Source organism: Amborella trichopoda, chromosome 3 (genome assembly GCF_054954075.1).
Source record: "Amborella trichopoda isolate Santa Cruz 75 chromosome 3, AtrichopodaSantaCruz75HAP2 v2.0, whole genome shotgun sequence".
Classification (NCBI taxonomy): domain Eukaryota; kingdom Viridiplantae; phylum Streptophyta; class Magnoliopsida; order Amborellales; family Amborellaceae; genus Amborella; species Amborella trichopoda.
This window is the reverse complement of record NC_142338.1, coordinates 16315955-16340000: the sequence shown is the minus strand read 5'-3', so window position 1 is coordinate 16340000 and position 24046 is coordinate 16315955. Positions and strand designations below refer to the sequence as shown.

At 35.8% G+C, this 24046-nt stretch overlaps 1 long non-coding RNA gene and 1 other non-coding gene across 3 annotated transcripts; both read right to left on the bottom strand.

Annotated features, from left to right (window-relative positions):
- Positions 1–963: 963 nt before the first annotated feature.
- TRNAM-CAU (transfer RNA methionine (anticodon CAU)) lies at positions 964–1037 on the bottom strand. Its single transcript has one exon. It is a non-coding gene; the product is annotated as a tRNA-Met (tRNA).
- Positions 1038–16315: 15278 nt separating this feature from the next.
- Positions 16316–18675, bottom strand: LOC148782774 (uncharacterized). 2 transcript variants are annotated; one of them, XR_016050808.1, is made up of 2 exons: positions 18363–18675; positions 16316–16537 (listed from the first exon to the last, which is right to left on the bottom strand). It is a non-coding gene; the product is annotated as an uncharacterized LOC148782774 (long non-coding RNA). The 2 variants fall into 2 exon arrangements; XR_016050809.1 differs by lacking the exon at positions 18363–18675 and adding an exon at positions 16905–18321.
- Positions 18676–24046: the final 5371 nt, after the last annotated feature.

The following is a 24046-nucleotide window of genomic DNA, read 5'->3' as shown; positions in this document are numbered from 1 at the left end:
TAATGAGTTCTAAAAGATCAGCGGATTCATGGTTAAATCCCCTCATGATCCAATCCATTTTATTACAATTTCGACCGATGGGGATCAAATGGTATAGTTCATTTGTTGATAGCTTGGAGGATTACAACCATGACTATTGCTTTCCAATTGGTTGTTTTTGCATTAATTGCTACTTCATCAAACTTACTGATTAGTGTACCCGTTGTATTTGCTTCTTCTGATGGTTGGTCAAGTAACAAAAATATTGTATTTTCGGGTACATCATTATGGATTGGATTAGTCTTTTTGGTAGCTATCCTTAATTCTCTCATCTCTTGAGCCTTTCCCGGGTCAAAAAATTGACCCCTCCCCGGAAGGCATTCTGGTTGTGGGACACATTAACTATGAGTCTCGAAAAGAAAGAAAAAAAAAAGAGAGGGAGGGGTCAAAAGTTACTTGATAGAATTGGAATCTTCTTGAAACTTGAAGTGAACATAGTATTTGGCTCTGTACAAATATGATCCAAATGCATATCATATCATCTAGTATATTATATAATATATATATACTATATAATATAAGAATAAGAAATCGAATATACTATTCTAATATAATAGATAAAAGAATATTAAGAATTATATTCTAATATCTAATAGATTAGAATCCTATTTTCTCATATTTGTTTTGTGTGGACATATACACGCGTATCAGGAAGGAATAAAATGCGGATATGGTCGAATGGTAAAATTTCTCTTTGACAAGGAGAAGATGCGGGTTCGATTCCCGCTATCAGCCCGTGTTGAAATAAAAATATAAAAATAATGGAATGCAAGAAATGATACTGTATAGTTAGCATATCCAATACGGTATAGTGTTTATACCTTCCCTCCATCCCCAAATAAAAAATGTTCATTAATTACTAGGTGTCAAATTTAGGTGACAAAGTAATACCCAAAAAGAAATTTTTTACAAAAAAAAAAGATCTTGCGGAGACAGGATTTGAACCCGTGACCTCAAGGTTATGAGCCTTGCGAGCTACCAAACTGCTCTACCCCGCGCTAAAAAACTGGGTACTACTGATGTACGAACAGGGATTGGATGTGCCCCCTCCCATATCTATATAAATAGTATAGCCCATTTATACAGAATGGTAAAGGGACTCAGCCCTTCTATGATCATAGAGATTCATAGAAATTTGAAGGATTCTTTTTTTTTTTTTCCTTACCAGCTCGATCTTGTTGCCCCCGGCAACAAACATGCATGAACCATCTCGCGGATTACGTGTCCGGATAGCCCAAAGTCTCGATAGTTAGCTCTAGGTCTTCCGGTCGAAAAACAACGTCGATGAAGACGTATAGGTGCACTATTACGTGGTGGGGATTGCAATTTTCCATAAATTTTCCATTTGTCACTCAACGATGGAGTTTTGCTTATTTCTTTTTTTAAGGATCGACGAATCAAATGATATTTCTGTTCCAATTTCTGCCTCTTCCTCTCCCTCTGAGTCAGACTTTTCCTTGCCATATGAAGTTCCTATTATTCCCAATGATACAAGTCGGTTCCTAGATGTAGAAATATTAAGAAGGTGGATCTCCCCTTCTCCGTCGAAACAAATGAAATTGTTGCTGATACAGGAAGATGCCACCTCTATTTTTTTCAAAGAATTAACCAAATTTGCCCGATGTAGAGGCAATTAAGAAAGCTGCATAAGTAAATATATAACCTACAGAAAAGTGGGCTAAGCCAACCAGTCTTGCTTGAACAATGGAAAGAGCCACAGGTTTATCCCTCCATCGAATCAAATTAGCCAAAGGTGTGCGTTCATGAGCCCATGCTAGAGTTTCAATCAGTTCCTGCCAATATCCTTGCCAGGAAATTAAAAACATGAATCCAGTAGCCCAAACCAGATGCCCAAATAGGAACATCCACGCCCAGACAGATAAACTATTTGTACCGAAAGGGTTATATCCATTGATAAGTTGTGAAGAGTTTAACCATAGATAATCTCTTAACCATCCCATCAAATAAGTGGAAGATTCATTAAATTGTGAAGGATTACCCTGCCATAAAGTGATATGCTTCCAATGCCAATAAAAAGTAACCCATCCAATGGTATTTAACATCCAGAAAACCGCCAAATAAAATGCATCCCAAGTCGAAATATCACAAGTACCGCCTCGTCCTGGACCATCGCAAGGGAAACTATAACCAAAATCTTTCTTATCTGGCATGAACTTGGAACCACGTGCATCTAAAGCACCTTTTACTAAGATCAATGTAGTTGTATGCAAACCTAGAGCAATAGCATGATGAACCAAGAAGTCTCCAGGACCTATTGTTAGGAATAGTGAATTACCATTCTCATTAATAGCATTCAACCAGCCAGGTAACCATAAGCTTCGACCAGCATTGAATGCTGGGCCGTTCGTTGAAGATAAGAGTACATCAAATCCATATGAAGTCTTACCATGAGCGGATTGTATCCATTGGGCAAATATAGGTTCGATCAAGATTTGTTTTTCTGGAGTACCAAAAGCAAGCATGACGTCGTTATGAACATAGAGTCCCAAAGTATGGAAACCCAGGAACAAGCTGGCCCAACTTAAATGAGATTTTATAGCTTCTTTATGGTCTAACATTCTTACCAATACATTATCCTCGTTCTGTTCCGGATTGTAATCTCTAATGAAGAATATAGCTCCATGAGCAAAGGCCCCTATCATGATGAAGCCTGCGATGTATTGGTGATGAGTATATAACGCAGCTTGAGTAGTAAAGTCTTGTGCTATGAATGCATAAGGAGGTAAAGAATACATGTGTTGAGCTACCAAGGAAGTAATAACCCCCAAAGAGGCTAGAGCAAGACCTAATTGAAAATGAATGGAATTATTGATTGTGTCATAAAGACCTTTATGTGCCCGTCCCAATCGACCCCCCGGAGGAGTATGTGCTTCTAAAAGATCTTTTATACTATGACCGATCCCGAAGTTAGTTCTATACATATGACCAGCAACGAGAAAAACAAATGCAATAGCTAAATGATGATGAGCAATATCGGTCAGCCATAAGCTTTGAGTTTGAGGATGGAATCCTCAGAGAAGGGTTAGAATGGCAGTTCCCGCTCCTTGGGAGGTACCGAATAAATGACCACTGGAATCGGGGTTTTGGGCATAAAGATTCCACTGTCCTGTAAAAAGTGGCCCCAAGCCTTGAGGAGATGGTAATACGTCTAGGAAATTATTCCATCTGACGTATTCCCCCCTGGATCCGGGAATAGCGACATGAACTAAATGTCCTGTCCAAGCCAAGGAACTTACTCCGAACAGTCCTGACAAATGATGATTAAGACGAGATTCAGCATTTTTGAACCACGAAACGCTTGGCTTCCATTTGGGTTGTAGATGTAACCAACCCGCTATTAAAGATATCGCAGAAAGAAATAATAGAAAAAGAGCTCCAGTATAAAGATCTTCATTGGTGCGCAAGCCGATTGTATACCACCACTGATAGAGACCGGAATAAGCGATATTCACCGGATCGAGAGCACCCCCTCGAGTAAAGGCTTCTACAGCTGGTTGACCAAAATGAGGATCCCAAATTGCATGAGCAATAGGTCTTACATGTAAAGGGTCCTGTACCCATGACTCAAAATTTCCTTGCCAAGCCACATGAAACAGATTCCCGGAAGTCCACAGGAAGATTATTGCTAACTGCCCGAAGTGAGAAGCAAAAATATTCTGATAAAGACCTTCCTCAGTGATATCATCATGACTCTCGAAGTCATGTGCGGTGGCAATACCAAACCAAATACGACGAGTAGTGGGGTCCTGAGCTAAGCCTTGGCTAAACCTTGGAAATCTTAATGCCATAATGCCTTTCAAATCCTCCTAGCCATTATCCTACTGCAATAATTCTTGCTAAGAAGAATGCCCATGTTGTGGCAATTCCACCCATAAGGTAATGGGTTACTCCTACAGCACGTCCTTGGACAATGCTCAAGGCTCTAGGCTGAGTAGCAGGAGCAACTTTTAATTTGTTATGAGCCCAAACGATGGATTCAATAAGTTCTTGCCAATAACCGCGGCCGCTGAATAGAAACATTAAACTGAAGGCCCAAACAAAATGAGCACCTAGGAAAACAGGCCATATGCGAATAATGAAGAACCATAAGACTGGATCACCTGAGAGGCCTGTGCCCATAGAAAATCCCGGAGCCATCCGTTAATAGTAATGGAACTCTGCGCAAAGTTTCCTCCCGTGATATGAGTTACCACCCCTTGGTTGCTTATACTACCCCAAACATCCGACTGCATTTTCCAACTGAAATGGAATATTACTACCGAAATCGCATTGTACATCCAGAATAGACCTAAGAAGATATGATCCCAGGCGGATACTTGACATGTTCCCCCTCTTCCGGGTCCGTCACAAGGGAAACGAAAACCCAGATTTGCTTTATCAGGTATCAAACGGGAGCTACGAGCAAATAGAACGCCTTTCAGTAGTATCAATACGGTCACATGGATCGTAAATGCATGAATGTGGTGTACCAAAAAATCTGCGGTTCCTAGTGGAATAGGTAACAAAGCTACTTTTCCACCTACTGCTACTAAATCACCACCTCCCCAAGTCAAACTGGTACTTGTTGTTGCACCAGGAGCTGTTGCACCAGGTGCTAAAGCATGAGTGTTTTGTATCCATTGAGCAAAGATGGGTTGTAATTGTATAGCGGTATCTGAAAACATATCTTGAGGACGCCCCAAAGCGCTCATGGTATCATTATGAATATACAGGCCAAAACTATGAAAGCCTAGAAATATACATGCCCAGTTGAGGTGTGATATGATTGCATCACGGTGCCTAAGGACACGATCTAAAAGGTCGTTGTATCGAGTAGTTGGGTCATAGTCTCTTACCATAAAAATAGCTGCATGTGCAGCAGCGCCAACTATGAGAAATCCATCGATCCACATGTGATGTGTGAACAACGAGAGTTGTGTACCATAGTCAATAGCTAAGTATGGATAGGGGGGCATAGAATACATATGGTGAGCTACAACAATGGTTAAAGAGCCTAACATAGCTAGGTTAAGAGCTAATTGAGCATGCCATGACGTTGTTAGGATCTCATAGAGACCTTTATGACCCTCGCCTGTAAATGGACCTTTATGGGCCTCTAAAATCTCTTTTAGGCCATGACCAATTCCCCAGTTGGTCCTATACATGTGACCAGCTATCAGGAAAATAATTGCAATAGCCAAATGATGGTGTGCAATATCGATCAGCCATAGACCCCCTGTTACTGGATCTAATCCTCCGCGAAAAGTAAGAAATTCCGCGTATTTTGACCAATTCAAGGTAAAAAATGGGGTTGATCCCTCGGCAAAACTGGGATAAAGTTGAGCCAAAAGATCCCGATTCAAGATAAATTCATGAGGAAGTGGTATCTCTTTAGGATCCACTCCAGCGTCTAGAAATTGGTTAATGGGTAAAGATACATGTACTTGGTGTCCCGCCCAAGAAAGAGACCCAAGTCCTAGTAACCCTGCTAAGTGGTGGTTCAACATGGATTCTACATCTTGGAACCAAGCCAATTTTGGAGCAGCCTTGTGATAATGGAACCAACCGGCAAAAAGCATTAACGCTGCAAAGACCAAAGCACCAATTGCGGTACAATAGAGTTGTAATTCACTAGTTATTCCAGATGCTCGCTAAATCTGAAAAAAACCAGAGGTTATTTGTATTCCTCGGAAACCTCCACCTACATCGCCATTCAAGATTTCTTGACCAACTATTGGCCAAACCACCTGGGCACTGGGTGCGATGTGAGTAGGATCGCTCAACCATGCTTCATAATTGGAAAAACGGGCACCATGGAAGTACATACCACTCAACCAAAGAAAGATGATGGATAGTTGACCGAAATGAGCACTAAATACTTTTCGAGAGATTTCCTCCAAATCACTGGTATGGCTATCGAAATCGTGAGCATCAGCATGTAGGTTCCAGATCCAAGTGGTAGTATTGGGGCCTTTAGCTATTGTCCTTGAGAAATGGCCGGGTCTGGCCCATTCCTCGAAAGAAGTTTTTATGGGATCCCTATCCACCATAATCTTCACTTCTGATTCCGGCGAACGAATAATCATTGAGTCCTCCTCTTTCCGGACAACACATACGAAGAGACCCGCCAAGAGTCAAGTAATTAGTGAACCTTTGAGAGATAGTATGGTTTGTTCTTTTCTTTCCTATCTCTCATCTATCTATTTTCCTTAGTTATTCTTAGTTATTCACTAGAGCAATTATTATATGGAAGTCAATCCGGGGCAAGTGTTCGGATCTATTATGACATATCTATTAGGTGCTCAACGGACCATTCTAATTTTTTAAAATCTATTCCCAGCATGACACAAAACTGTTTTTTGTTTTGGTCCAACCTAATTTATTCATATCTTTATGTATGAGTGCCTAGATAGATCTATCTCATATATTACATGGAACATATTACTCTATTCCAAATTACAGGATCATTCATTAGTCATTATATTAATAAGAGACATCCCGATATCCCTTTAATACATTCGAAGGTCTCTTTTATTAACTTTATTAGCAATTGATAGTAGAAAGTAATATTTTTTTTATAGTTATCGTCTATCCCTATGAGGTACCATACAAAATGGAACGATCTTAGAAGGGATATAATGAAATTCCTTAATTCATTCTTCCGGTAAGGATCGATTTGATGGATCCAACAAACAATGAAAATCAATTCAAAAAGAGAGTGTTCTTATTCGAAGCGCCTCGTGATCTTCAACCAATTATGTGCTTCAATATAATTACCTGGAGTAAGCGCTATAGCTTGTTTCCAATACTCAGCTGCTTGATCGGACCAAGTCTCTGCGATTTCAGAATCTCCCTGTCGAATGGCCTGTTCTCCCCGGTCGGGATAGGTGGATCAATTCCTTCCCTTAGAACCGTACTTGAGAGTTTCCTACCTCATACGGCTCAGCAGTCAACTCTTTTGGCGTTCCGTCTTAATCTACTGTATCTAACTGAATGAGATTTCTCGTAAATCCATCCCATTTTCCGGAATTAACCAAATAACCAGAAGAGGTTAATTACATGATTTTCAAACTCAAATTTCCATCAATCAAATAATCAGTTTTATCTCTTCTCCCACCTTCAGAAGAATGAAGCTGAAGCATAGATATCTCCATCTCCCCCTATCGTTAGAATTTTCTGAAAGGTAACTATCTCATTTTCGTTCGTATAGAAATTCATTATAGAATCTTTGAAAAATACCTTTCTCAATAATAAAGGACTTACTATCTTTGGGATCTGATGCTACACCGCTGCTCAGCACCTTAGTGGATCAACTCTATTACATAAGTTGATTCCTAACTTTATATCTCATATCTTGACATAAGTAAGCAGGTCTTATTGTATGGGCCCAAAACCTCAATCATTGATCTTTACGGTGCTTCCTCTATCAATTAGATCTTTTATCCATAGAAATCAGTATATAGGCCATATCCATTTCTTCATATCCCGGCTCCTATGAAGTCTCTTTCTTTGCTACAGCTGATAAAAACCGTTCCTTTGCACGATGTATATGTAGAAGGCCTTTTTTGTTTTCTTTTGTTTGTTTCTCTTTCTAGTATTTACTAGCGGATTTTCTCTTTCTTTCCTTCTTTACTTTTTTATTATTCTTCTTTTTCTTATTCTTTATTATTATTATTCTATTCTCTTTCTATTCTTCTTTCTATTCTATAGTAGAGATAGTCGCACGTAATGACAGATCATGGCCATATTATTAGAAGCTTGTGGTAAGAATGGATTTCGTTCTAGTGCCCGAAAATAATATTCCAAAGCCTTCGTATGTTCTCCGTTGCTTGTGTGGATAAGTCCTATATTATAGAGTATATAACTTCGATCATAGGGATCAATTTCTGGTAACGCCTATAAGCGAAAATGAATAGTGATTTTGCCTACATCATCACTGTTCAAATTTCATCGCGCGGTCACGATTATCCGGTAATATTTTATTTTTCATTTGGTTTTTATAAATTGAAATGACATGAAATTTGGAAGGTATGTATATATTACTGAGGCGCATCTAATAAAAATATAAAAACATTTATCCGTAAAAACTATATTGACCAAAATACCCCCAAAACGTTTCAAGGGTATTTTGGTCAATATTTTTCATGTAAAATATTTAATTTATATTTTTAAAAGATTCCCTTATTTTTTATTAATACACTCTCCAAATTTTATATCATTCCCATTTCGTAGAAAAAAAATGAAAAATAAAACACTACCAGATAATCGTGACCGCGCGATGAACTTTGGACGGTGATGAGGGTAGGTTAAATCACCGTTCATTTTCACCTATAGGCATTACGTAGTGTTTTCATATATATGGAAAAGTCTTCCTAATGCCTATAGAACAAAATAAATGGCGATTTTTCCTACCTTCATCACCATCCAAATTTCATCGCGCGACCACGATTATCTGGTAGTGTTTTATTTTTCATTTTTTTATATAAATTGGAATGAGCTGAAATTTGGAGGGTAAGTACATCTTACTGAGGCACATCTAATAAAAATATAAAAACAATTATCTGAGAAAAAAAAGTGACCAAAATAACACCGAAATATATCGGAGGTAGTTTGGCCAATTCTTTTCCTGTAAAATATTTTTTAAAATTTTTTCGAAGATTCCCCTATTTTTGATGAATACAAGCTTCAAATTTCAAGTCATTCCGCAATGAAACATTACCAGACAATCGTGACCGCGTGATGAACTTTGAACGATGATGGGGATAGGAGAAATCACTGTTTATTTTCACTTATAGGCGTTGCGTAGTGTTTTCCTATATGGAAAAGTCTTCCTAACTTCATCATCGTCCAAATTTCATCGTGTGATCATATTTATCCAGTAGTGTTTTATTTTTCATTTCTTTTCTATCATTAGGAATGACCTAAAATTTGGAGGGTATCTACATCTTACTGAAGCACTTCCAATAAAAATATAAAAAAAATTATCCACAAAAAATAAATTGACCAAAATAGCCTCGAAATGTTTCAGGGGTATTTTGGTCAACTATTTTCTTGTAAAATATTTTTTTTATATTTTTCAAAGATTCCCCTATGTTTGATGAATGCATGCTCTTAATTTCAGGCATTCCAATTTGTAGAAAAAAAATGAAAAATAAAATACTATCAGATATTCGTGACTGCGAGATGAACTTTGGACGGTGATGGGGGTAGGCAAAATCATTGTTCAATTTTGCCTATAGGAGTTACATAGTGTTTCCTAAAAAATTCTTCCTAGTGCCTACAGACGAAAATAAATAGTGATTTCGCCTACCTTCATCACCGTCCAAATTTCATCGTGCAGTCATGATTATCTGGTAGTACTTTATTTTTTATTTTTTATGTAAATCAGAATGACCTAAAATTTGGAGAGTATATACATCCTACTAAGGCACATTTAATAAAAATATTAAAAAATATTATCCTTAAAAAACATTACCAAAATACCCCCAAAATATTTTGAGGGTATTTTAGTACATGTTTTTCATTTAAAATATATTTTTTTATATTTTTCAAATATTCCCCTAGTTTTTATGAATATACACTCCAAATTTTAGGTCATTCCAATTTATTAAAAATAAATGGTATATAAAACACTACTAGACAATAGTGACCGTACGATGAACTTTGGACAGTGATGGGGGTAGGCGAAATCACTGTTCATTTTCGCCTATAGGCATTGTGTAGTATTTTTCTATATATGAAAAAGTCTTCCTAATTCTTATAAATGAAAATGAATAGTGATTTCGCCTACCTTCATCACCGTCCAAATTTCATCGCGCGGTCACGATTATATGGTAATATTTTATTTTTTATTTTTTTCCCTATAAAGCAGAATAACCTAAAATTTTGAGGGTATGTACATCTTACGGAGGTGCATCTAATAAAAATATAAAAAAAAATTATCCTCAAAACTAAATTAACCAAAATACCCCGAAAATATTTCGGGGGTATTTTGGTCAATTGATTTCATGCAAAGTATTTTTTTTTATATTTTTAAAAGATTCCCCTATTTTTGATGAATACACGTTTCAAATTTTAAGTCATTCCAATTTGTCGATAAAAAATGTAAAATAAAACACTATCAGACAATCGTGCCCGTGCGATGAACTTTGGACGGTGATGGGGGTAGGCGAAATCACTGTTCATTTTCGCCAATTGTCGTTGCGTAGTATTTTTTTATATATGGAAAATTCTTCGTAACGCCTATAGGTAAAAATGAATAGTGATTTCTCCTACCTTCATCAATGTCCAAATTTCATCGCGCGGTCACGATTATCCGGTAGTATTTTATTTTTCATTTTTTTCTATAAATAGGACTGATTTAAAATTTGGAGGGTTTATACATCTTACTGATGCACATCTAATAAAAATATAAAACAAATTAACTGCAAAAACCAAATTGGTCAAAATACTCTCGAAATCTATCGGGGGTACTTTTGTTAATGTTTTTCTTGTAAACTATTTTTTTTTATATTTTTTGAAGATTCCCCTACTTTTTATGAATACACACTCTCAATTTTAAGTCATTTCGATTTGTAAAAAAAAAAAAGAAAAATGAAACACTACCGGATAATCGTGACCACACGATGAACTTTGGATAGTAATGGGGGTAGGTGAAATCACTATTCATTTTCGCCTATAGGCATTGCGTTGTGTTTTCTTATGGAAAATTCTTCCTAACACCTATAGGAAAAAATTAATAGTAATTTCGCTTACTTTCATCACCGTCTAAATTTTATCGTGTGGTCACGATTATTTGAGAGTGTTTTATTTTTTTTTAATAAATCAGAATGACCTGAAATTTGGAGAGAATATACATTTTACTGAGGTGCATCTACTAAAAATATAAAAATAATTATCCGTGAAAAATAAATTGACCAACATACTTCAAAATATTTAGGGGGTATTTTGGTCAATATTTTTCTTGTAAAATATTTTTTTTATATTTTTCAAATATTCCTCTATGTTTTATGAATACACGTTCCAAATTTCAGTTCATTCTAGTTATAGAAAAAAATGAAAAATGAAATACTACTGGACAATCATGAGCGCGCGATGAACTTTGGATGGTGAGGGGGGTAAGCGAAATCACTGTTAATTTTCGTTTATAGGATTGCGTAGTATTTTCCTATATGTGGAAAAATCTTCCTAATGCCTATAAGCGAAAATGAATATTGATTCGTCTACCTTCATCACCGTCTAAATTTCATCGCTAGGTCACTTTCGGTTATAGGCGTTACGTAGTGTTTTCCTATATATGGAAAACTCTTCCTAAAGCCTATAGGCGAAAATAAATAGTGATATCGCCTACCTTCATCACCGTCCAAATTTTATCACGCGATCACTATTATTTAGTAGTGTTTTATTTTTCTTTTTTTTATCTATAAATCGGAATGATATGAATTTGGAGGTATGTACATCTTATTGAGGTGCATCAAATAAAAATATAAAAAAAATTCTTCGTAAAAAATAAATTGACCAAAATACCCCTGAAAAGTTTTGGGGGTATTTTGGTCAATTTTTTTCATGTAAAATATTTCTTTTTATATATTTTTCGAAGATTCCCCTATTTATGATGAATAAACGTTCTAAATTTCAGGTCATTCTGATTTTTAGAAAAAAAATGAAAAATGAAACACTACCGGACAATCGTGACTGCACGATGAACTTTGGACGATGATGGGGGTAGGTGAAATCAATGTTTATTTTCGCCTATAGGCGTTGTGTTGTGTTTTCTTATATATGGAAAATTTTCATCACCGTCCAAATTTCATCTCGCGGTTATGATTATCTGGTAGTGTTTTATTTTTCATTTTTTTTCTAAATCAAAATAACTTGAAAATTTGAGGGTATGTACATCTTACTGAGGTACATCTAATAAAAATATAAAAAAAATTATCAGTGAAAAAACATATTGGCCAAAATACCCCCAAAAAGTTTCAGGGGTATTTTGGTCAACTTTTTTCTTGTAAAATACTTTTTTTATATTTTTTAAAGATTCTCCTATTTTTTATGAATATACCCTCCAAATTTAAAGTTATTCTAATTTATAAAAATAAAAATAAAAAATAAAATACTACCAGACAATTGTGACCGCACAATGAACTTTGGATGGTGATGGGAGTAGGCGAAATCACTATTCATTTTTGCCTATAGGCATTGCGTAGTATTTTCCTATACATGGAAAAGTCTTTCTAACGCCTATAGATGAAAATGAAGAGTGATTTTGCCTACCTTCATCACCGTCCAAATTTCATCGCGCAGTCACGATTATCTGATAGTGTTTTATTTTTCATTTGTTTGTTATAAATCATAATAACCTGAAATTTGATGAGTATGTACATCTTATTGAGATGCATCTAATAAAAATATAAAAACAATTATCCGTAAATAAATTGACCAAAATACCCCCAAAATATTTCGGTGGTATTTTGGCCAATTATTTTCATGTAAAATATTTTTTTTTTATATTTTTCAAAGATTCCCCTATTTTTGATGAATACACATTCCAAATTTTAGATCATTCCGATTTGTAGAAAACAATATAAAAAATGAAACACTATCGAACAATCGTGACCGCACGATGAACTTTGGACGGTGATGGAGGTAGGTGAAATCACTATTCATTTTCACCTATAGGCATTGCATTGTATTTTCTTATATATGGAAAGTCTTTCTAATGCCTATAGGCGAAAATGAATAGTGATTCGCCTACTTTCATCACTGTCCAAATTTCATCGCGTGGTCACGATTATCGAATAGTATTTATTTTTTATATTGAAATAGCCTAAAATTTGGAGTGTATGTACATATTACTGAGGCTCATCTAATAAAAATATAAAAAAAATTATCTGCAAAAAGAATTGAACAAAATACCACCAAAACTCTTCAGGGGTATTTTGGTCAAGTGTTTTCATCTAAAATTTTTTTTTTATATTTTTCAAAGATTCCTCTAATTTTGATGAATACATGCTCCAAATTTCAGGTCATTTTGATTTATAAAAAGAAAATGAAAAATAAAACACTAGGGGGCAATCGTGACCGCGCGATGAACTTTGGACGGTGATGGGGGTAGGCAAAATCACTATTTATTTTCGCCTATAGGCATTGCGTAGTGTTTTCCTATATATGAAAAAGTCTTTCTAACGCCAATAGGTTAAAATAAATAGTGATTTCGCCTACCTTCATCACTGTCCAAATTTCATCGCGCGGTCACGATTATCTGATTGTGTTTTATTTTTCATTTTTTTGTCTATATATATATATATATATATATATATATATATATATATATATATATATAGCAATCTAAAAGAGTAATGATCCTATAGGACCTTTCCCCACCTATATGTATAGGGCCCTTAATAATCACCATTAAAGTTGGCACAGATGTATAGAAAAATTATCACATGGGTGTGGGACTTGACTTTTCTATAGATCTGTACCAAATTTAATGGTGATCCTTTGGGGTCCTGCACACTTGGGTGGAGGAAGGTCCTATAGGATCATTTCTCAATCTAAAATTGCTCACAAGAAAGTAAGATGCTTATAACTCCAGTCCATTCAGATATTGGGATGTGGCATTAATGAAGACAACATAGACTTATTGAAATTTACTTCGAGAACCGATGAACCAATCTTAGAAAACTATAGATCTATTTTTTTTTTTTTTTTGATAGAAATTCAACCATTTCATTAAACTAAAACCAGATTACAGAGTAAAATGACGGATCTATTGAAGGTGCTAGTGGTGTGATTATATGATTTTGGATGAATATATTAAGACCCTATTCAATAGCCATGCAAAAGGATGCTACATCTTGAACTAATAATTAGCTAATAGTTTTTAGCTTTTTATCCATGTTGTTACGATGAAACCTTGCATGGGGCTATGAGAAAGTTTTAAGGAGAAAAGTCTGATTCTTGAAGTAATATATTTTGGACTATTAATTTAATTTTTACTGCTTTATTGTTATATGATATATGAATTGTTATATATGTAAATCGAAACGTGAACTACAAATAAATTTCAATACATGTATTTATGTAGACACCCATATATTGTCGACGCAAGTCGTGTAGATAACATTTCTTTTGGTTAGTATTTTTGACACTTATATCCATGTCACAAATCGACGCATGTATCCGTTTTTATGTAAAATAACTCCCAATATAAACCTATCTAAATCTTTAGGGAAATTTAATGAAAAATCTTTTGTTATTATAGGAATTTAAATTTACTCCATATTTTACACTCGTCTCACTTTTGAAAGTATATAGTGTATTTTAGTATTATCTTTTATTTTTTATGCATCGAATTAAGCTTAAATTTGGTGTGTTCACGCTTCTCACTGTCACATATAAATATAGTATTAAATATAATTAAAATAGATAAACTATCAAAGTATAGGTGAATACTATAGGGGTATTTTGGGTGTTTTTATTTTTAAATTATTATTTGGTTTGTGCATACTTTTCACTTTCAAATATAAATAAACATATTAAAAGAATCACTATTTTCCAACCTTTATAAGAGAACACTAACTTCAATGATATAGGAAGCCTCGAACTTTTGGAGATTTATCGAAAGAAAAAACATTCTATAGCTTCCCTACATATCAAAGAATCATAGAGAGAAAAACAAAGGACTTCAACCTCTTTTATAACTTTTTTTTGGCTCAACTCTTCCCACAAAGGAATAAGAAAAACTCTTTTTTTACAAGAAACCCTGCTTGTTCATATTTTTCTCTTTCTCAATATTGCCCATTCTCATCGGGCTAGACCACCTACACAAATTTTCATAATAATCTCCCCCTCTAGGCCATGAGGAGGGCATCCCTTGCCTAGTGGATCTCGCACCCAATATTCCTATGCTCAAGTAGCACCCATTCTTGCCATCCTACAATGCTCTTGGCTGTCCTCTGTTAGGGTTTGGTCATCATATCCAATGAATTGTGATTGGAATGGATTTTCTCTTCGCACTAACTGATTCTCGTATTCAGTGATATATACATCTATATACTTCATTTTGGCATGATATGTTTCATTCTTGCTCAGGTCAATAGCACTCTGGCTATCACAATGAACCACATAGTTGTCTTGCTTCAAACTTAGTTCCTTTAATAACCTTTTCATCGGCAGCATTTCTTTGCTTGCTTCTATAGCCACTATATATTCCATATCTATCGTGGAAAAAGCAACAACGGATACGGCTCCCGTACTAAAGTGAACAAGAATCATAATATGGACTTACTAATATCGATGTGTCCAACCATGTTTGCATCTATATATCCATTTAGCAAAAGTTTGACATCCAAAACATAAATATAATTTAGATATCCCTTGAGATATCTGAGAATCCATTTCACTGTTGTCCAATGTTTTTTGCTAAGGTTAGCAAGAAATCTACTCTCCACACCCACTACATATGCGATGTCTAGCCTTGTACACACCATGGCATTTATCAACTCCCACTGAAGCATATGAAACATTTTCTCTTTCTTTATTTTCCTTCTCATTTGAATGACCCTATTTTGTACTCAACTTAAAGTGTCTTGCAAGTGGCGCGCTAATTAGCTTTGGATTCTTCATATTGAATTTTTCAATTACTTATTTAATATATTTATCTGGTGACAACCATAAATTATTTGCTTTCTTGTTAGATTTTATTTTCATGCCAAAATCTATTATGCTAGCCCCAAATCTTTCATGTCAAATGACTTAAATTGTTCTTTAAGCTGACAATCCATTGAAGATCTTGCCTAATAATTAGTATCTGATCAACATGCAGAAGAATAGAAATAAAGTCATTATCATAATTTTTTTAAAAACAAACACAATGATATGCAATAGCCTTCTCTTACTCATGACTCGTCATAAATTAGCTAAATTTCTTTTATAAATTGCTTGGGGTCTGTTTCAATCCATAGAATTTTTTCTTCAACTTGCAAACCAAGTGTTCTCTATCCTTCAATTCCATATAAATTCCTGCAAGTTGCCATGAAGAAAGACAACTTTGACATATCGTTGTTCTATCTCTAGATGCAAGCTTACATCTAGTGTCACAGCCCCGCTTCCTGCCCCCTTGCCATACTTGCAGGAGGGCAACTGGCTACGGGACTGAGACCAAAGGTAGCGAATGCCACTCAGGTGGGAGTGCGCTCAACGTTTTTTAAAAAGATAAAATCAAAGCAAACCACGAAAAAAAGCCAAACTCCAACCACAACTATACATAAAGTTTGATAAACAAAAATCAAATTATATACAATCTTCAGAGTATTACAAATTGTCCAAGGCACCAAAGGCCCAACAACAAAATACACAGCTTCACAACAAAACAGCTATATGGCCAACTGCCATCTGACACCTACAATAAAAAAGAAGTTCCTCGTCAAGTGCGGGTCTTCAACTGCCATTCACAATCACCCATATGTCCGTCCTCGACACACGAACTATCACTCTACATTCAAGAAAGTGAAAGGAATGAGCTATGAAGCCCAATAAGTAGATCAAGCACCATGCATTTCTACCTATACATTGCTATTTACAACCGTCCCCAAGATTCATGCAGGTTTCATAACATGGAATCATGTCTCTCAATTTCATTAGCAGTATGTCGTGAGTAATTTCTTTCATGGTGAAGTAAGCACAAATCAAATATTAGATATCCCATGAGCTAACAGTCTATCAATTCTTTTCCATTAAAATAATAGATAAATAAATTCAGGCAAACATATATTAACTATATGCAATCCCAATGTCACCTACTCCCGAAGTAGAAGCCCTATTAATCAGGCCAAACCAATCCCATTGCTTAAGATTTTTACCATTTTTCAGGAGGGAAGACAATGACAAATGGGTGATCTATTTCGTAATGTCTTCACACACATAGTCCCCAGCGTGCTTTGGAGCTTTTGATAGGCAGAGGCTTTGGAAGACATGACCCTCTCCTTATGCCCTTCTAGCTAGAGAGCGTTACACTACCACTGGGTGACCCAATGCTTAGTGCTCATATAGATTTGGGGGGTGCGACCCACCCAAATATTCACGTTCACATCCAAACTCATGTCATATCATGGGAAGTCAGGAAAAGATGTCAACTGTAGACACAACTTTCTTATCATATCACATTACATTGCACTACCAACGGATGACCCATTGCGTAGTGCCTTATATCACATTCTTATTATATTATATCGCACTACCAATGCATGACCCATTGCATATTGCTTCATATCATATCTGTGGTATGTTTGATTACAACCATGCACTTTCACTATCACATAGCCATGTCTTATTATAACCATACACATTCACTATCATATAGGCTTGTCTTATTACAACCATGCACATTCATCATCTCATAGGTATGTCTAATTACAACCATACACATTCATTATCTCATAAACATTCACTATTTCATAAACATGTCTTATTACAACTATACGCATTCGATATTTCATAAGCATTCACTATTTCATAAACATTCACCATTTTATAAGCATGTCTTATTACAACCATGCATAGTCAGCATTTCATATGCATTCACTCTTTCTTGGGCATGTCTTATTTCAACCATGCATAGTCAATAATTCATAAGCATTCACTAGTTCATAAGCATGTCTTATTAGAATAGTTCACAAGAGAGTAGAAACTTCAGTATGATAGCCCCTTAGAAAAATGAGCATAGCTTCCAATCTATAGGGAATTTCATTATAGTTTCAAACTATTTTGAAAATAGACTCACTCATCTTTCATTTAGAAGTGGTTTGGCCTTAATCAGAGATATATTGGTCAGTGAACAATTACACATAAAAGCATATAACAATTTTAGAAAATAGCATGAATTTCAGTGTGATAGTCTCTTAGAAAATTTAGCATTACTTCTAATCCACAGACAATTTAGTTATGGTTTCAAACTAGTTTGAAAATAGACTCACACATCTTTCATTTAAACGTGATTTGGCCTTAATCAGAGATATATTGGCCAGTTAACAGTTTCAATTAAAAACATGCAAGGTTCCTGGAAATTCATTTTAAAGTTTTGGCATACTTCAAAGAATGACTGATAACTTCCCAACCAAAATAGGCATTAACACAAGGTCACAAATAAGAGTCACAGTGCTAGAAAAACATGGCATAATCTAGCATAATTTCATTAACATACATCCACCCCATATTTACAATTACATTCACACCCATACTACTATTTCATAGTAAGCAATCAAACAAAATCATGGATTAGTAAGCAATCAAACAAAATCATGGATGCTAGATCTACTTACTTGTACCCAAAAGAACTCCAAGTTCCTTACACAGGTTCCCTTCAAATGCCAAGCTTCCAAGGATGGCCAAGCCTAAGGTTCTAAGTATTTGAAAGGGATGTTTGAGTGAGAGAGAGCAAAACTTTTGGGAGGAGTGTGAAGGGGTTATATAAGCAAAGAGGGGGCGGCAGTATGCAGGTGGCATGGAAGGGGCTACAAGTGGCATCTAGTGGCATCCAGGTGGCTTACAGTGGCATACAAGTGGCACACATGTGCCACATGGCACTCATAAAAGTTCCATGGGTGGCCCTATATATTCACTCTCGGCATTGTCACACACGAAGATGATGCGCACGGCGGCAACGCGTACGACAGCTTCCTCCTCGGCATCAATGTTCACGGCAGTAACGTGCATGACGATGTCACGCACGACGGTGACGCGTACGACTGCAATGCCCACAACAGCTTCCTCCTCGACAGCAACGCTCACGACAGTAACGCGCGTGGCGGTGTCGCACACCGTAGTGTCTCACATGGTAGTGTCGTGCACGATGGTGATGCGTACGGTGGTGACGCGCAAGGCGGCAACACGCACGACTGCTTCCTCCTCACGCACGGTGCTATCACTTGCACGCACGACGACTTACACGTACGGCGGCATCCCTTGCACACACGACGGTGTCATTTGCACGCACGACGGCTTACGCGCATGGCGGCATCCCTTGCTTAAGGCCAAAAAAGTTCGGGTCCTTACATCTAGACCTAGAATCACATGAATGGATGACGGCTTCCCCTGCTCAATATCACAATGTCTAGGAGAATTATCCCCTGCCACTTCTCCATGACCATCTTGTACATATTGCATATCTTCACATGCTGGAGGAGGAATTGGAGTAAGGTCTATAAGGTCATCCCTAAGAGGTTGTGGTTTCTCAACTTTTCAAAGTTCTTATTTTTTTCTTCACAAAATACCGCATTATAACTTTTAATCTCTCTTTTCTTGTGGATCTATAAACTGTAACCAAAGTTTTCGTCCTAACTTCTAATCACTCTCTTTTCTTGTGGATCTATAAACTGTAATAAAAGTCTTCATCTACATAACTCAAGAAGATATAACATTGTTGACTTATTATCAAGATTTAAACTTTGTTTTTTGTTTCGGTACATGAATGAATGCCTTGCAACTAAACACCTTCAAGTGTTCATATGAGGAATATTTCTGGTCCATTCTCTTTCTTGATAAATTTGTTCTGAAGAAGTTGAAGGATTTACATTAGGCAAATAACATGCAGTCTGCATTGCCTCGTCCCCAAAAGGATCCAGGCAACTTAGCAAGTTAGCGCGTACATCTAATTTTTTCCATAGTAGTGCGACTTATGTTTTTGCTACATCATTGTGCCGAGTTGTATTGGGAATAATCTTCCCATGTTTGATGCCATAATTTTTGGTGGAATTCCATAAATTTCTTTGAAATATATTCCTCACTATTATCTATGGGAATACAATTCAAAAGTTTTCCCTTTCAACTTTAATATGAACATTTTAAAAACAACTTAGAAGGGTTAGCCTTTAGTATTCGTGACATATGTCCATTACTTTTATAGAACTAACATCAATGATGGTAACTAGATAATAGCTACTACCGATAGTTTTAACTTTTATGGGACCACACACATTAGAATAAACCAATTCCAAAATATTTATTTTTCTTTGAGATGTATGTTTAAATGAAACTCTATATTGTTTGTCAATCAAACAATATGAATAGTGATTTAGAGGTGTACCTTTTAAGTTGGGGAGAAGTTGTTTGTTTGCCAGAATTTACAGGCCCTTCTCACTCGTATGACCACGTTGTTTATGCTACAGGTTATCTGATGAACTTTTCGCGATGGTGTTCATCTATAAATAATTGCACCAATGTCTTGTAAAGCAGGCAATATTTCTTTCCTCTTACTCAAAAGTAATTATTATAGCCTTTTTCATCAAATTCGCTAGCGAAAATCAAACCGTCACATATGTTCGAAATATGCCTTACATCCTTGAGAATCACGTTGCAACCAAAATTGGTCTTACACAAATATCACTGATTCCCACAATGTTTGAGGTGTCATTATTTTCTATCATTGTGATGCCAAAGTCTTTCGACTTATAAGATGTAAAAACTTATTCCTTGAGAAATATGCCTTACATCCTTGAGAATCACGTTGCAACCAAAATTGGTCTTACACAAATATCACTGATTCCCACAATGTTTGAGGTGTCATTATTTTCTATCATTGTGATGCCAAAGTCTTTCGACTTATAAGATGTAAAAACTTATTCCGTAGGTAGCATGGTAGGAAACACTAGTATTAATAACCCAGTTTGGATATGGACATTTTGTTTTGGTAAATAGTCTGTATATGGACAATCAATACCCAAGCAGGTCTTATTACAAACTAAGAAAGTAATAATACCAATCTTAATAATAATTGCAATGATCTCCCTGTCTTCTTTTTTTTTTTTAACCTTTTTGTTCCTATTTCTCTTTCTTAAGCTCTCGATAATCTCATGATGTTGAGGTTTCTTGCTTGGACACTTCTTCTATCTCTTGTGACATGGGTGAGTTAGACAAATCGATGAACATAAGAAGGAGAAGTTCAAGAGATTCGAAGTCTCCAGAAATTAAGGGCATTAATTCACATTCTAATACTGGCAGCATCGAGCAACTAGGAATTTATCTACAAAGATTGTAAAATGTTATCATCTATGAGTTTCCACAAGGTATCAGATGCCTAAGGATCTTCCTTCTAGGTAAGTATTTTCTCTTTTCATTTAAAAAATCTTAATTGTCATTTTAAAATTTACTCTTTTTCCAATATACTATTTTTCTCTTCTGATTTAAAAAACTTAATTGGCTTTCTAAAATTTATTCTTCTTTATATATGAGTATTTTCTCCTTCAATTTCGAAAATCTTAATTGTCATTTTAAGAAAAAATCACTCAATATTCTCTATTTCCAAAATTCTCCCCCTATCCCCACAATACTGGCATTTTTTTTTTTAAGATAAATGGTGAAGTTTTTGAAACTAGTCATAATCCTTTTCGTTTAAAATTTTGAGTTAAACCTAAGTTTGGAGCGCAATTGACATTTGTCAGACCGACTATTTTGTCATATAGCTTACTTATAAGAAAAGCTAACATAAGGCTACTTGTTTTGCAGTAGGGTTTCTCTTCACGACATATATTACCTCTTGCATTTTAAGGAACCACTGTCTGAATGACTAGTTGATTCTGTTGGGTGAGTGATTCTACTATGATGACCTAGGCCTCTTGATGATGAGGATGCCAAAATCCTTGTCAAGAATATTTCATATGATTGGTGCTGTGGTTTGAGCTATGATGACATTTAGTCAGACATTGCATTCATTTTCTTCCACCTCCGAGTGTCTTACTTCATCTGGGCTTTGTATATTGAATGGACATCAAAGAGGGGCCAGCTGTAGACACAAGATTTGATCCAATATTCTTAGCCTAGTTTGGGCAATATCTTTATATCAGATCATAGGTAGGACTCCCAGTCCCTTACAAGAATCCATCAATACATTGTAGCACCCCCTCAGATACCTGAACATACTAGTTGACACCTTATAATTCCCATAGGATTCACCCTAGGAAAATTCTCTCATTTGCGTATCAGACCTATACCATGAAGCAAGGAATCGAAATAGCTTTCCTATAGTTTAAGAATCACTTAATTCCAATACACAATTTGAAAGTTATAGGAAAAATACTAAGCAATATCTAAAATAACCATCTGGTCATCTGTGGAAAACAACTTACATAATTCCGGATCAGTCCTTTACACGTTTTCTATTATAATTCTATATGAATCTATAATCCTAATTTCTACGTCTTTTAATTCCTAAGATGCCTAGTATCCAAACTCTATAAATAGGGATTCCCCTTAATTATTAGAGCATCCAGAAACTCTAAAAAAATCTTAAAAATCCTAGAGTCTCTATGAAAGCTTTAAGGGGCTCTATAAAAAAAAGGTCTTCGACTCCTTGAGAAGAAGATAACCCTAGATACCTTAGCCCTAGGACTAGAAACCCTATATAACTTAGCCCTAGGATAAAAATATCCTAGATCAGCCCTAGATTAGTCGTAAACCCTAGATCAACATTAAATCAGCCCTAAGCCCTAGATCAATACTCAAACCCATATCTAATCCCAAGGAGTATAGTACTAACCTTAGAAACCCTAGATTTGATCCTCAGTAACCTTAGATTAGTCCATTCTCATATCTCAATATCGAACTGCATTTGCTTCAACAACTTCGACTTTAGGGATATGTCCACTATTGAAAATATAATGTGTTATATGTATAAATCTCATATATTGGTTATAATTTCTTTCTTTTATGGGTCTATTTTCTTTTGTATAGATATGTGCAATCTGTCACATATAATAACATTTGTGTATTTATACCTTTGAATTTTTTCTAATGAAATACATTGAACTTTCTCTGCCTCTTTATGAGTTGACATTGTATTAGAGCTAGGTTACGATTTGGCACTCCGTTATCCGCCATTGCATTCAACCTTCGATCTATGACTCCGTCAATTTGATCGCTTCTCCTTGTTTGTCTAGCGCTAAAACCCTAGCCAAAATCCTCGAGAAAGAATCTCCATCGACTCCGAGTAAGCATCAATGGCTAGATCTGTCTCTGAATCTGAGTAAGTTTCAGGAAAATAGGCAGGCCTCTCGTGTTTGGGATCTGTTGATTTTCTTCGTCAAACACCTGGTTAGGTTCCTTCTTGATCCTTTCAGCCTTGGCTCTCTTGTCCAATGCTCTCTGAACTCTGGGTAACCGACTGACGTTGGAGAAGAGTGCCTTGTTCCCAGTAGGAGGTTGAGCCCGATTTCTTCGATTCCTTGATTATTGGACCAGTTAGTGTGCAACATTATGTTTCTAGTGATCTCACGAGCCTTCTCTCGAAGCAACAACATGTCTTTTCCATTTCTCTCTCTATATCGTTATCTCGTTTTCTAAATTCTTTCGCTTTTTAAGAACTCTCATTCTCTCTTTATCATCTGTTTTTTCTTCTCTTGATCCCTTTCTCTCTCTACTGTCTTCCTGTTTTCCCATCCTTCTTTTTTTCTCTCTTTCTCTCTCTCTATGGTCTTCCTATTTTCCCCTTCTTTCTCTCTTCTGCAAGCCAGTTCTCTCAGTGTTGTAAGATTTTCTTTGCACCCATACTAAAGAGAACCTTTTCTACAACTTTATTTATGCAAAAGTTGGGTTTGTCTTTTATGTAGCTAAGGACCATACCACTCTCTCTAGACTTTTATCTTTCCCTCTCTGACTTTAGATTTTGTGTAGCCTCTCGCGCTTTCTAAGATCACCAGCCTTTTAACCTTCTCACCATAAACTTTGTAAAAGCCCTTATAGGTATCATCGAAAACTAGAGAGCAAAAATAATGACATCTTCAGACACAACTCAACCAATTGTTGTTAAGTTAAATGGATCAAACTATAATCATTGGTCTTATCTAATGTGAAGTTTTTTTAAAAGAAAAGGGCTTTGGAAATATGTAACTTGTGACAAACAATGCCCTAAGTCATCAAAAAGTCTTCGAGAAGATGTATTTGCATTTAAACTGGATGAGTGGGATATTACTAATTATAAGGTTGTCACTTGGATTGCCAAGTCTGTCATTCC